This window comes from Vulpes lagopus, chromosome 3 (genome assembly GCF_018345385.1).
Source record: "Vulpes lagopus strain Blue_001 chromosome 3, ASM1834538v1, whole genome shotgun sequence".
Taxonomy (NCBI): Eukaryota; Metazoa; Chordata; class Mammalia; order Carnivora; family Canidae; genus Vulpes; species Vulpes lagopus.
Window position 1 is genome coordinate 165,313,545 of NC_054826.1, and position 15,234 is coordinate 165,328,778.

At 38.4% G+C, this 15,234-nt stretch overlaps 1 non-coding gene across 1 annotated transcript; it reads right to left on the reverse strand.

The window, feature by feature from the left end:
- Positions 1–1,302: 1,302 nt before the first annotated feature.
- Positions 1,303–1,409, reverse strand: LOC121488465. The gene has a single exon (XR_005987093.1). It is a non-coding gene; the product is annotated as a U6 spliceosomal RNA (small nuclear RNA).
- Positions 1,410–15,234: the final 13,825 nt, after the last annotated feature.

The window sequence follows — 15,234 nt, forward strand, 5'->3', positions numbered from 1 at the left end:
CTGACTTCTTTGATGCCTTCTCTGGGCTGATAAGGCTTAGAATCGTCTCCAATGATTAACTTTTGTCCTTTCTGGTAAAGAGGGGAAAAGGGGACACCTTTACAAATTTCTGTCCTACTTTTAGACGAATAGGAGGTGGGCAGAGAGCTTTCCTTGCATCTGCTTCTTTCAATTGATTTTAGCTCAAAATAATCCTTATGCCAAAGTGGCATATTTTGAGGTAGCACATTCTGCTATCCTTCATCTTTAAAGTTAGGCTTCCATTTTTCCTAATTTGTTACATACTCTAACTCCACTTAGAGAAGAGGAAAAGATATTAAAAAGAATGTACAGTAAAGAGGCCCAATAAATTTCAACATATGTAGTCAATAAAGACTTCAGGGGCAAACTGAACAATGCAATGCAGCTCGGGACATTTTATGTTAAACAGAATCTTTTTACAGTTCTAAACATAATGATCTCATAATTTGCTTTAGTCAGATTTAGTGTTTATTGCTTATTTTTATTTAGCTTGAAATAGTCTATGATCCCACAACAATTGTAGCAATTGACATTTAGGTTACTATTTGAAGATGGTTCTCACCCACTTCCTTGATTTGCATTAGGAAAGCTTATCACTAAACCCTCCAGGTCTTTAGCCCCCTTCCTTACTTTTCCCAGCAGAAGTTGGTAGGGAAGAGCATATTGTCCATGATTTTATATCTGGAATTCATCTAATAAGAAATCCTAAATAGGGGGGATTCCCAGTCTTTCTACCCTCTTCTCTCCAGGCCCCTAAGTTGCTGATGAAGAGTAAGGGAACTTTCTGTAAACTCAAGTTTCACTGTTTGTCTATTCAAAGGTCTAGATTACAGTGTAGGAAGATTAGAAATTCCATTTTTACCACATGTCTATGCCATTCCTGTATGCCATCATCTTCTCATGCTCATATTTTGATTTCCATCTGTCTAGCTCTTTTGTTGTTTTCTAGATTGGGTTAAATCAAAAGTAAGAGAAAAATAAAGTCTTTAAAAAAGATTTATTTATTTTAGACAGAGAGAGAGGAAGAGAATCTCAAGCAGACTCTCCACTGAGCACAGAGCCCCACATGGGGCTCAATCTCATGACCCTGAGATCATGACCTGAGCCAAAATCAAAAGTCAGATACTTGAGCAGCTGAGCTATCCAGGCATCTCAGAAAATATATGTTTTTCATTGCCCTCTGCAAAATAAATATTCCTATATTTAATTGACTGGATTCACCAATGGTATATATGTGTGTGTGTGTGTATATATATATATATTTGTGTATATATATACATATATAATATGGAACACTTCACTAATTTGCATGTCATCCTGGCACAGGGGCCATGCCAATCTTCTCTGGATCGTTCCAATTTTAGTACATGTGCTGCTGAAGCGAGCAGACACCAATGGTATATTAACAATAATTCATATTTGCTAGCAGTCGCTATTGCTCAAATTATTCTTATGTACATTTCCTCATTTCATCTTCACAATAATCCCATGGAGTTGGCAGTGCAACGGCGTTATTCTCATTTTACAAAGGAGACGACATCCCGGTGATTGAGTGGCTTGCTCAGCCTAGTCAGCTCTCTGCGTTTTGTCATCCAGAGAAATCCACTTGTGTCCTGGATTCACGAGACTGTAATGGCAGCATAACAGTAGTAATTGCCGCACTGGAGGGGTGAGGGCATTAGTGTGAAAAAAGGTGACTTTATATCTTTGCTCTAGTCCTTACTAGTTATGGTTAGGTGAGCCACTTAACCTCTTTGTCTCAGTCTCCTACCCTATAACATAAAGATAACATCCCCTATATCAAAGTTGTCATGTGCATTAAATGAGAAAATATATATACACAGCACCAGGCCTGGTATATAGTAAGAACTAAATATCTTATTGTCTAATATCATTATTATCATTATTAAGAAATAGTAGATAACAGGAAATATAGTGTGTGATTGAAGGAAAATGGAAATTCAAGTGTTGGTTCTGGTTCCCTGTCTGGGCCTAAAATTCAGATTCCCAAAAAACAAGATTTTACTTCCGTCCATATGTGCTTCCATTTCAAAATTCATTAGGTCTGATTGGCTGCTATTAATGCCGGTTGAGTTTGGTTGCTTTATAGTCTCACAGCTCTGTAAAATGAGAAAAAAAATCCCCGAAATATCATTGTAGGAGCCATATTCATAAATCATTACATGTGTTGCTAGACCACTGTGAGCACTCAAATTTACTTTTATGATCATGCTCACTTTCATGTAACTTTGGGTCTTTTATTTGGTCAGTTAATGACTGTAGTAAATTATGAGGAAATGGTCTAATACCACTATTCCAACAAAATGATTTATTGATATTTAATATTAACAGTGCCTGAGAAAATCACTAGGACATTTTGAACAAACATATCCATATCCTGCCCCCCCAAGAGAGAATTTTATTGTTCCTTTAATGAGACAGTTAAGATGAAACAAGGAGATTCTTTTTTTTTTCTATATATAGAAATGTAATTCTGTACACAGCCATGTAATTTGACCTTCTGTCATTAAAAGTAAATGTAATAAGATAATCAATAATAAACACTTTCCAGTGTAATTCAGCTTCATCCTTGCTGTCTGAAAGGGGCCATTGCTGTGGGAGGTGTGTGTCTTAAAGATCTCTCAATCCCTGATACCTTGGGTGCCCATAATAGCAGGAGCTTTCAAAATCTAAATTACTCATTTCTGCTGTGTGCTTATTACCATCTTTCAGATGAACTAAATTAAACTTGCCACTTTGCACCATGACACAGAAGAAAATCATACAAGTTTTCTTTTAATGTTACTTTACTGAATTAAGTAAATAGAATTCTGTTCTACTTTGATTGTTTGGTATAAAAAAAAATCAAACATTGAGGAAGAAAAAGAAAGCATCCCATTTTTATGAGAAGCTCCGTATGTGAAACCAAAATCAGAACTGGGCATTACCTCTGAACTGTCTATACAACTGTTCTTTCTGCTTTATCTATCAGAAACTCTACCACTCGAATTCTACCCCAATTCTAGCACTCCTGTTTCTTTGTTCATTTCTGTCCTTGGAATTGTTTTTGGAGGGAAGTCGGTTCTTTCGTGAAATTATTTCAGTTTTTGGAGAGAACGATTAATTCCTAAAAGAGAGAGAAGAACAATAAGAAAGCTTGGGGCAGAACTTCTCGGTTCTCACATTTCTCTTTTGTACTCACATTTAAAAATGCGTAGACTTCACCTGAGCACTGGAATTAGTGGGTTGTCTTGGAAAGTACTAAGAGTCTGGCCACATGAGAGACTCCTAACTCTGGGAAACGAACAAGGGGTGCTGGAAAGGAGGTGGGCCTGGGGTTGGGGTGACTGGGTGATGGGCACTGAGGGGGGCACTTGGTGGGATGAGTGCTGGGGGTTATGCTATATATTGGCAAATTGAACTCCAAAAAAAAAAAAAAAAAAGAGTCTGGCCACATGCAGCCTGAGTTTCCACGGGACAAACACCAGTGGGGGCTGAGCAGCAGTTGCCCGTGTTGGAGGCCCCTGAACTCTGGCGGGGCTGTTAGCGTCCCCACCAGTCTCCCCACTGCAACCAGCCTGCTTCCCCCGGCTATATTGCTAACATACCTACTATAGACACTCGTATTTATGTATCTATCGATCTATCAGTCTAGGTCTAGATCGGGATACATAAATATTCTCTGTTGTTGTTGTTATTATTATTAACAGCAGAAGACTGATTCTAAGATAGGTAGGCAGCCTCACAGTCCACCTCCATCGCTCCAACATTTTTCCTAGGGAAGCGTGACTCTAGGTGATTTACTCGGTAATTTCCTCATCTGTAAAACTGAAGATAATATTCATAGTTCCTACCTTGTGAACTTGTGTGACAATCAATACGAAGATGTACGTAGAGCTAGTGCCTAGAGCACGGTGGGCGTGCCATAGATGGTAGCTACGGGCGTCCTGGGATACATCAAAGCAAACGTGATTTTTAAAGTTGACTGTGTGTTCCTACCACAGCATTTCGTATAAAAGGCCCCTGTATCAGGACCTTTGATTTTCACTTACATCCCCCCCCCTTGCATGGTCTGGGATACTTGCCAATGGACATGCTGCCTCTGTCATTCAGGAGGAATCTTTCGGTCTTGAGCCGGATAATGAATGAATCAGGAAAGCCCAAGCAAACGTGTGGACAGACATCCCTTGTCAGAGCTTTGATTTAGATTCCTTGCAGAACAACAGAAATATTCCTTATGTTTCCATTCTTTTCGAAATGCAAAGAATGCCAGAGCTTCAGAAACAGGACAGAGAAGTGCACCACCCTAGAGGAAGTGCTGTCACACACTTAAAGCCAGCCTCTAGGAATCAGGGTAAGGATGCTTGCCTCATTATTTTCCCTGTTCATAATTTAGCACCATTATCTGTTCTGATCCCTTCCTACAGATTTTCCAGGGCTCACGGGCTGCAGATGTGATTCTTGGATCCAGTACAGGGTCCGTAGCTCCTCTAGAACGCAGTAGATCATTCAACATATTTCTGATTTACTGCCTTTAATTTCTTCTTCAGGAGCAAAAACAGAAGCTTGTGGGTGGAGGTAGACGATCTCTGATTACAACTATGGATAGAGAAATGGTTTCTTCTGACATTTTTCTTTCAGAGAGACTAAGCAAAATTGCAGCACAGTTGAACAGTACTCTTCTTAACTCACTGCAGGTTGCCATGGAAACAGGAATCTCGCATCAACAAGAAAGGCATTTAGGGAATCTGTTCGGCTCTAACATTAGCATGATCTAGGCTTTCCTGCTCACCGCTAACAAGTCTAGCATCTCCTTTAGAATAGCATTAATACTCATTAAATTTCTGTGCGTGTGCTTTCAGGGAGCTTCACGTTGCGTTTGAGGTCATTTTTATTTTTTTTGTGAGTGACCGACTCAGCAGGGATACATATTTTGTAGAACTATATTTAGCTCATCTAGCACATGAAGTAAGACTCACTTTACTTACACTGTTATTTTCACATGATCCAGATTTAGATTTTAATAGAGGAGAACATGTTCGCGGTGGCAATTAAGGAAATCTGCTAATGTTTAGGAAGTTTATTTATAATAAAGAAGAACCAAATGGGAATTCTTGTTCTGTAAACGAAGTTTAATAAAAACAGACCCTTTGATCATTTACTTGTGTGGGGCAACTTTTAGGTTAGCTCTCATATGTAAGTTTAGTTTTGCTAAATAATACTTTTAGTGTTTGTTTTTCCAGATAGTTTACTTAGGAATCTTAAAACACTACGAGATTATGTTTTTGGCAAAATTAACTAGACTTTCTTTCCCCAAGAGCTGTAAAAAAATGTGATTAAAAAGTCATCAATTTGTTTAAAGCAGTTATAGCAATAGCCAAAGTACCATTTTCTTTAATTTCACTGAAGAAAGGATTTTTGGTAGACTTGATCGGGGGGAAAAAAATAAGAGAAGTCCTGTTTGAATTATGTGTCAAACTTTTCAAATTATTTTCTATGTGCATTGAAATAAGTCACTGGTTCAACAGTTAATCTCCTTCTCTAGTTGAACGATGACCTCCTGAGCTGATTCTGGGGCTTCCCATTATTGAAAGGTTGTGTGTGGCTCTCAATGCCAAGGGCTTTGGGCAGGTAGCAAGTTTTTGTGGTGAACACATTAGCTTTGGAATCCAAAAGCCAAAGTTCAATTCTCAGCTCCACTTCCTGCCAGCCAGGTGACTCTGGGCAAAGTACTTTTAACCACATTATACTCCCTTTTCATCTTGGAGTTGATACAAGGATTAAATGAGTTAGACTATGTACAGTACTTAGATTTTTGCTATAATATGCACATACTGGTATGGAATACATACACAATGAGTTTTCATTGTAGGTATCATTAACATACTAGTTTTATAGCTTGGATAATCGGAAAACACCACTAAGCCAGGGATTTCCCTTTTTACTAAAATCAAACATCATAAAATTTAGCTCTCTTTTTTTTTTATCCCTGAGCTTGTTGTTCATCTTGAAAAATGGGTTATAATTAATAAAACGTCCAAAAGCCAGAGGATAAGTAAGACATGAAAATAATAAGACCACGAACAGACTGGAAATGTGATTTATAGGTGAACAAAACCAATCACCAACCAGTCATCTCCAGTTTTAGAGTCAAAATGTGCCTATCAGCCGTCTTGTCGCTGGTTTACCTAGCTTGTGGATCATAATCAATTAGTCTGTAATAAAATATTTATCATGCACAGAGTCTATGATTTCTCGAACTTGATGTTTAATTTCTTTTACGTTGAGTTTTAAATACGTAAATGAATTCCGTCCCTTTTTTTTTTCACCTGAAATGGAATCCAAGTGAATAGACAAAGCAATAAATAAGATGGAACCCAAAAGTTAGCTTACTTAGCTCTTAAGAAAATGGCTTAGGTTGGGGTTGCAGTGAGAATTTTAAAGCTGCACCCCCAGATCAGACACATGTAAACATCCAGTCATGGGAAGCACTGGAAAGAATCAGCCCTCCCTCATCTTGTATATCTGGTGACTCTTTGTGTGTCCAAAATCCTTCTATATGTCTATCAGTCAGATTGAATTGGGGCCCACCCCGATGGTCTCATTTTAGTTTAAACACCTCTTTAAAGGCCATATCTTCAAGTACAGTCACACACTGAGGCAGTGTGGGTTAGGACTTCAACCTGAAGCCTTGGGGAGGGCACAGTTTAGCCTATAACAGTAAATGTTCTCCGTAGGAGCATAGTGATAACTGAAGATTTTGCATTGTAACTAATTCTTCCATAATTGTCTTCTTCCTTTTCTTTTTGAAAAAAAAAAATCTCCTTCGACAGCTTTTCCAGGAGCTAAGCTGCCTTCACAATGAGGGATAAACCTCGCTTATAATGTCAGTGATGTACAGGAACAGAATGAGGAATTGCCAAGTCTATCTTAAAAACATCATCTACCACCTAGTTTCTTGATGGATATATTAAATCCCAGCAAGTTCCAATGCTCCAAAGTGGTCAATCATTTCAGAAATACCAATTAAAATTAAAAGATAGATAACTTATTTTTTGAAAAACTAAGGATTGTACTTTACCAAGGATTTATTTTGTTATATTTCTATGTGACATGCGGTTCTATAATCTACAATAATTTCCTCCTGGAGAACAGTTTGTTTTAATAAAGCTGAATACAGAGAATAAGGATAAAGATAAAGCCTGTTAACTTTGAAATGAATAACTATGAATGAAGTGAAATGAAGTGAAGCCATAAAGAAAAGTCATTTATTCTTTCATAGCATCTTTCCATAGAAACATCAAGAACTTTATAAATGGTCCTTGGTTAGGTTATCTGGTGCACTGCCCCTGAAATTCACCCCTGTATTCGAATCTAAAACTTCCAAATCTTGCAGCCTGACTGGGGAACAAAAAGAAAGAAATAGAAACTTCTTTTGAAATTCCCAGGACCATACCTACCTGTATTGTGGTCATTGTTCATTGTTCATTGTTTAATACGCTGGATAATGGGAAAGACCTGTGATTAAGCCTTATCCCAAACTTCTGGTTTCCACTTCAATCTATAGGTAGATAAATGGAAAAATTGGAATTAAGAGAGAAAAAAAAAAACCCTATGGTTTTAATTGTGTTAAAATTACTAATATAAATATCAAGAGCTAAGATGAATTAAATCCTATCTCAGGCCCTGATAAAACATTTTAAAATTCATGATTTCAGGTCTGTCTTGAACATAGTGACCATGGCACTTCGCTAAAGGCTGAAGAAATACCAACATAAGGAATGAAACGTGGTGTTTGGCCTCCTGGTGTTCACAGTCTCACTGGGAAAATTAACAACTTTATAACAACTGTAGCTTAACTAAGGAAAAGAAATAGAGGAAACAAAGATTCACTATGCTTGGATGATCAAGCTCCTTAGAGGAGAAGACCTTGAATTCGGGTCTAGAAGGATGAGAAAAATTCTATAGGAAAATGTTTTCCAAAGGTTAAAGCAGAACATAAGACAAGGACAACAGAGAGAAACACAAGGAGACACAGCGCGTGGAACGCGTGGCACGAAAAATAGTTTGATATCAGATAATGGAGGACCTTGACTAAATATTTGAGAAATGGGAGAAGTAAAATATGAGTTGTGCTCCTAAAAGACAGTTCTCGAAGCCTGTGAAGGGTGGCATGTGCGTAGGAAGGCAAGCAAGTGGCCAGCTCTTCCTCTGAGGGGCCACCAGTCAGCCTGACCGTGATGTCCCTTCCAAGTCCATTCATCGTTTCCCATACGATGGAATCTCAGTTCTTCCCAGGATACTCCTTTAACATTTTGCATATTTTTAACTGAAGTTATGACTCTCTACTTAGCTTTATCTTCTTGTGTGGTTTTTTTTTTTCCAGACTCTAAACAAGATCCTATCCAAAAACAGCATGTAGCTGATGATAAGTATGGCTCGTTGTCTCCACTTTATAAAATATCTCTGCTTTGTGGAAATAGCGTTAGCAGCATCTCTTGCTTCATCGTGCTGGTCATTATACCTCCCGCCCATATGCCATTAAAAGTGCAGCCAAAGGTTGGCTGGAAGCCGTCCTCAGATGTTTCAGGGGACTCGACAGGGATCTCAGGCAGGTTTGGCAGCATCACAGAGGGCTTCCCCCACTTCTTGGCTCGTGGACTGTGCAGAGATTTTAGCTTCACCCTAAGGTTTTCTTTTTTAAATAAATTCATGATGTTTGGTGATTAATGTTGCTGAAATAAATTACACTGAAGTGCTGGACTTTTTGCATGCGTTGCCAAATCATTCTTAATTTTTGATTGATCTTCGTTCCATAACAATTTTAAGATGTGTGGCCCTTTTCTTAGGGTACTGCCTCTGGCACATTCAAATCCCTAGTTGCTATTTCCACTTAGATGTCTCACCAGCATCTGAAATTTAACATGTCCAAAGAAAACTCTGTATGCTGCCTCCATAGTCGTCTTGCCCATGTTTGAGTGGAACCACTATTCACCTGGGTGACCAGGCCTTACACTTAGAACCTTCTCACACTCCTCTCTTTTTCTCATGCTTTAGATGCAGTCTGTCCCTATAGCCTGTTCATTGTTCTATCAAAATATATCCCAAATCAAACCTCTTCCTACCAGCATCGCTGCAACTTCCCAAGTAAAAATGACCTGCACTGCTAGTCTCTGTTTACCTACCTTCTTACCTACCTGCCTATCTACCCTCTCTCCTTATCAACTGGAGTTATCACGCTTACCTCAGTACACTTAGTGGTGTGTATACCATTTGCTCCAATTTCTTTACCTTTAGAAATTCTATGCAAGGACCTCCCCCCCCCATAATTTCTACACGCAGGCTTAGGGCGTGGGGCTTTATTCCTTCTTCTGAGATTTTTTTTAAAAGTTTTTATTTTAATTTCAGTTAATTAGCATTGCTACATTAAATTCGGATGTACGATATAGTGATTTAACACTTCAGTACATCACCCGGTGCTCATCACAAGTGCCCTCCTTAATCCCCATCACCTCTCTCACCCACCCCCACCCACGTCCCCTCTGGGAACCATCCGTTTGTTCTCTATAGTTAAGAGTCTGTTTCTTGGTTTGCCTCTCTTTTCCCCTTTACTTGTTTGTTTTGTTCCTTAAATTTCACAAATGAGTGAAACATTTCGTCTTTCTCTGACTGGCTTATTTCACTTAGCGTCATACTTTCTAGGTCCATTTCTCTCTCTCCTGAGAACTTTCTTTGGATTATTTATTGCCAATTGTTAATAAGACAAAGACCCTCTCCTTGACCAGGTTCTCCAAGCAGGTTCCTCTGAGCCTGCCTGGGTCCCATCCCTGGGTGTGTCTTCAAGAGCTCGGTGTTAGTAAGAATCCTAGTAAGTCGGGTGAGGCAGATTCTCCTGTCCTCGATATCTGATCCAGTTCCTCATCTCTCACTATCTCCCCAGATGCTATCCGGTCGCTCTGATCTGCCTTCAGGAAGAACCCTGCCTTGCCAGTTTGGCCAAATCCCTCCTCATCCCTGGTGTCTCTTAGGAATTTTCCATTCATAGACCCCTATTCTGTAACTTGGCTATAAATCCCCACTTTTTCTTGTTGTATTTGGAGTTTACTCCAATCTCTCTCCCATATCGCAAAACCCCATAGACCCCAAATAGTCTGCTTTTCCATTTTAACAAGAGTCAGAAAAATGTTTCTTTAATGCTCCTCTTGGGTATTTTGAGAAGAGAGAGCATCTTTTCTCCTATTTATCAACCTGCTTACCATTAAGGACAATTCATCTGCTCTAATGGGAATTTAACCTTCTTCTATTTGTCTCCGTCAAATTTTCAAGCTTTTGAGAAATTAATTTCAACTACTATTATATTATGGTCAGAAAACACAATGTCTCTCATTTTATTACAATCTCCATTTATATAAACTCTATCAATTCTCTTGGTGATTACCTCACGGTTTTGAAAGTACTGATCAACCTAGGAGCAGATTCTCAAATCCAGATTCTGCAACTACACACGCATACAAATAATACCTAAATGTGCGGTTTTGCTGAACCTGTTTTTAAGAGATTTTATTTATTTATTCATGAGAGAGAGAGAGAGAGAGGCAGAGACACAGGCAGAGGGAGAAGCAGGCTCCACGCAGGGAGCCCAACGTGGGACTTGATCCCGGGTCTACAGGATCATGCCCTGGGCTGAAAGCAGCGCTAAACCGCTGAGCCACCCGGGCTACCCTTTGCTGAACATTTTTATTTTTAAACCTAGACAATAGGAGTAAAATTTATTACACTTCTCATGCTATAAGTCGTACACAGAACAAGTGCTCAACAGTCTTAGGGAACTTCTCTCCTTTGCATTTATAAGGAGCAAGCAGCTATAGTTTTTGTCTTGACACTGCATGTCTTAAAAAAAAAACACATAAAATATCACTCCCCTCTTCGGTTTGATGATCGGTGCTTCCCCATCAATCCATAGCCTGCTACCTATTACACACCTTCCTTGTCTCCATGCTTAACCTCATTTACACTCAGTAGACAATACTTCAGAACTGAACTCAAAACAGGAAACCAGGGGCCATGCCGGTATGTTTAAATGATCTCAAGAGACAACGTATACCTGCTACTCCATATCTTTGCCAAGAACCTTAACCAAAACAGTCTCTTATCAAAACATTTTTCAATATTTTTCTTCAATCTTTTTTAGTTGAGACGCATCAGAGAGGAGTCTGCTGGGCGGCTCAGGCCAGGCTCCACTGCTGAGGCTGTATCGTGATCCAGGAACCAGTCTTCTGCTTCACTGGTCTAGAAGCATAATTTTATCGATGCCCTCTGATTTTGGAAGGCTAAAGCTTCCACTAAATAAACTCAGAAGAGATTGAGACATACAATAAGACGTTTCTCTATCAATGGGAAAAAAGTGTAATAAAGCTAATGAAAAGAGCAGAGTATTTATACTGCTTGATTTGCATATTATATTCCTCTGAGAATAGTCGTATGAGAAACTGTAGGTTATTATATGCACTTTTGTGCCAGCCAGGAGCTCGTAAGGGCTGGTGTGACAGGCCTACAGTGTTGCGACGAACCCCCTCTACTTGTGGGGCCTGGAGGGTTTCTTCTGGTCTCCGTGCAGACCACACTCTCTCTAGTCACATATTCTCTCCCTAGACAATCGCTTAAAAACAGTATCTACCTTTTATTAACTGTTTACAATGCTTCTAACGTTTTAAGATTATCATCATCATCATCATCATCATCACTTATTAAGTATTTACTATATTTCAGGTACTGTTCTAAATAACTTCTTTATCTTCATAGCAACCTGGTGAAGTAGGTACTTATTTCAATCTCCGTTTTTCAGAAATGTCTTGAGAAATACGTATTATTACTAACGAAAGTGTATAAGATGTGAGTAACGATAAATGAACACCTAAGTATTCACCACCCAGCTTTAGAAATAGAATATCTATCTCCTTCCTTTCCCGCTCCATCTCAATGAGCCAGAATTTGGAGGGTACTGTTAATAACTCTCTTTCTTCTCTATGGCCTTATTGTCTTTTATCTTACTGATTTGTAAGGTTTGCTGGAGGTGCTGTTACTATATCCTGAATATCGATATTTAACATTTCGTGTGAGTTCCTGATATCTTGTCCCAGTTTATGGTTTTTCTTTTGCTCTCTTCACTGGCTTTTAATTTTAACATCATCAAGTTTATTAGTCTTTCTTTTTATAATTTATAAACATTGTTTCTTTGAAAAAAAAAATCCTTCCCAATCCTGAGATCATAATACAATTATTCCATATTGCTTTCACAAATTTTGATAGCTTGCCTTTCACCTCCTAGAAATAATTCTTTATAAATGTTGTAACATATATTATTTATATCTTACAGAGGAAAAAAACAACGAGGCAAGAAAATTGTCTTATTCAACGTTCACAGATGGTAAGTTGTAGAGCTAAGAGTTGAATTCAACAGTCTGATTCTGCAGTCCCACTCCTCTACGGCCTCCAAGGGTATAATCAGAGAAATTATACAGATGTGGAAACTGAGGATGAACGAGGCTAAGTGACTTGTCCGAGGCCAACAATCCTAAGAGCTGGAGAGAGTGTGCAAACTTCAATACAATTTTTACCAAGAGTTTATACATTTTCCTTTATATGCCCTGTATTCCTAGGACCACATGCTGGTCTGTGGATTCTATTTTCACAAACTCTCTGCTCTCTGCTTTATTTTGGGAGTCATTTTATCCTCTAATTACTTCTGCAAAGAGCTGGTTTTATCTGTACTCTTTGTATTTAGCTGGTTTAACCCACAAAGTGAAAATTTATCTCCTAGTTTTGGACTCATCTCATCTTTTTCTGAATTTATCACATCGCTTTATTTCTTAGTCTGAATATCCATGTTATTTTCACCTCTTAGAGCCCCATCTGCTGACCTTCTAATATTCTGCATTCAAATTCTATTTATAGCAGATCATCTTACTCTCAGCTTCATGTTACCTCTTTTTCAGTGATTGCAATTAACACTCCAAGGATTTCTTTGATCGTACTCCTTGCCTTCTCCTTGGGCTTATCTTTTACTGCTCCTTCCATTTAATTCACATTCAGCTACTTCCACAGCAGTCAAGGATAACAGCTGACTTTTCCCCGTCATGCCTTGCAAGGGCAGAGAGAAAGGCAAACTTTTTGATAAAAGTTGGCCACTGTTTCTGACTCCTGAAGATGAAGTATGAATGCTCAGCTTCTGTGGTTACTTTGAGTTAGAATTAAGCAAGCGTGTCACTTCTGGAATTACAGAAGTTCCTTGAGTCGCCTAAACTATGTCTAAGTACAACCTTTATGCAAACTGCTACTTTTTTACAAGCTACTTTTTTCTATTTTCCCAGTACCTCCCCCTCTGCTGAAAATGTCATTTTCTCTGTTGTCATGAATTGAAATTCTGCTCATCTTTCAAAGTCCACATCAGATATCACCATGTGAAGCCCCTCCATTGACACTTTTCTGACCACCTGAAGCAGAAGTCTAGTGTATACCCACATTGCATGATGCTTACCTCACTGCACTGTCTGGTGGGATGTTAGCGTTACACATATGGAGTCCCCTACGACATTGCAAGTTCTCAGGTAATAAAACACAGACTGATTTAGGAAACTACAACTACAATATTTCTTATCTAGGGCTGTATTTTCCTACAACCAGAATTTTATAGGCCTATTGGGTAAACCTTTAGAGCTATTTATTGAGCTGGACTGGATTACATTAGTTGTGCTTAAGAGTCCTTTTGTCTTTCATGAAATTATTTAGGATCTACCCTATGCCTTGAACTGTATCATTCAGTGAAGATAATACCATGAATATCACAAAGGCTGTGTCTCATAGACTGGTGAGAAATAAATGAGAAGACAAAAGGGAGTTCATGCAGTGTGGGGGAAATGTAGAAGCTGGAGAGCCAGCACAACTGCTCGGTTACTAGCTTTGGAATTTGCTAGCTGTAGAGATTATGCATGTCTCCTAATCTCATGGTTCCTGAACTTTTTTAACTTGCAAAATGAAGGGAGTAAATTTTTGCCTTTCAGAAAAGCTTTAGGTATAGGAATAATGCACAGAGCATAGTCATCAATAAATGAAAGCCATCGTGGTCACTGCAGTATGACATTGCATATCAGCGAATGTGAAACCAGCCAGGATTGTTTGAAACCAATTAAGACTGGAAGATTAATCCAAATGACTAAATTGATATGGTGATATGTCCACCCAAGCTAGATTTGCTCTTGGGGTACAACACTACTTTGTAGAAATAACTAACTGTCAAGATCTCCTCAAATTTCATGAATGAAAATGGGAGAGTAGATAACATCTATTAAATGATTATTATCTGTCATATTCTTATTAGGTGTTTCATATACATTATCTTACTCAGTGTGTCCAATAGTCGTGTGTGTAAGTGGGTGCCATTATCCTAGTATAGACATAGACACTGAGACTCAGAGAAGCTATACATCTGCATTTCTAATATTATAGTCTAAAAACAGACAATTATACTCAAGTGTGTTTGTGTGTATAATATATAAAGAAATTATAATCGTTTTTCTAGGGAGCATGTTATTTAATAGTGACTTTGAGCACCTGCCTTTGTTAATAACAGTTCGAGTGTGTTTATAGAACAAGGTCATCCCTTTGCCAATTCGAATGGCACATAATATACTATCCAGCATGACAACTGAAACCCAAGGTGTACTTTGAAAATTTCCAATCTGATTTTTCAGAATGTACTAGGCGTATATATGATTACTGGTAAGTGGAAGAGTCATCTTTGCCTTCACAGGGAGAAGAGCAGAGTAGAATATTATTTCTAGGTGAAATAGCCTGTTGGGATCATCGATGTAATTATGCAATCCAGTCTGAGTTGATGCAAAGGGCGTAATTAAGCATCGTTACAAATTTTGTCTGTGCCTCTCGTGGCCAAGCAGAGGTTGATCCCTTTGCTTCTTTTTCTTTGGATTTTGAAATATTGTTGGTGATAGTTAATATTCTATATATACCGTGATGTAGTCAGTCTCTTAATACTGTAGTCCCTTAATTTAAGAAATATTTAAAATGGCTTTTATGAAAACATTGCTGTTATTTTCATGACAAGTATTAATGCTCTCCTGCTCTGCCTCTATAATTTTTTTTAAAATGAAGATTCATAGATATATGTATGTACTATATACAGACATAAATATATTA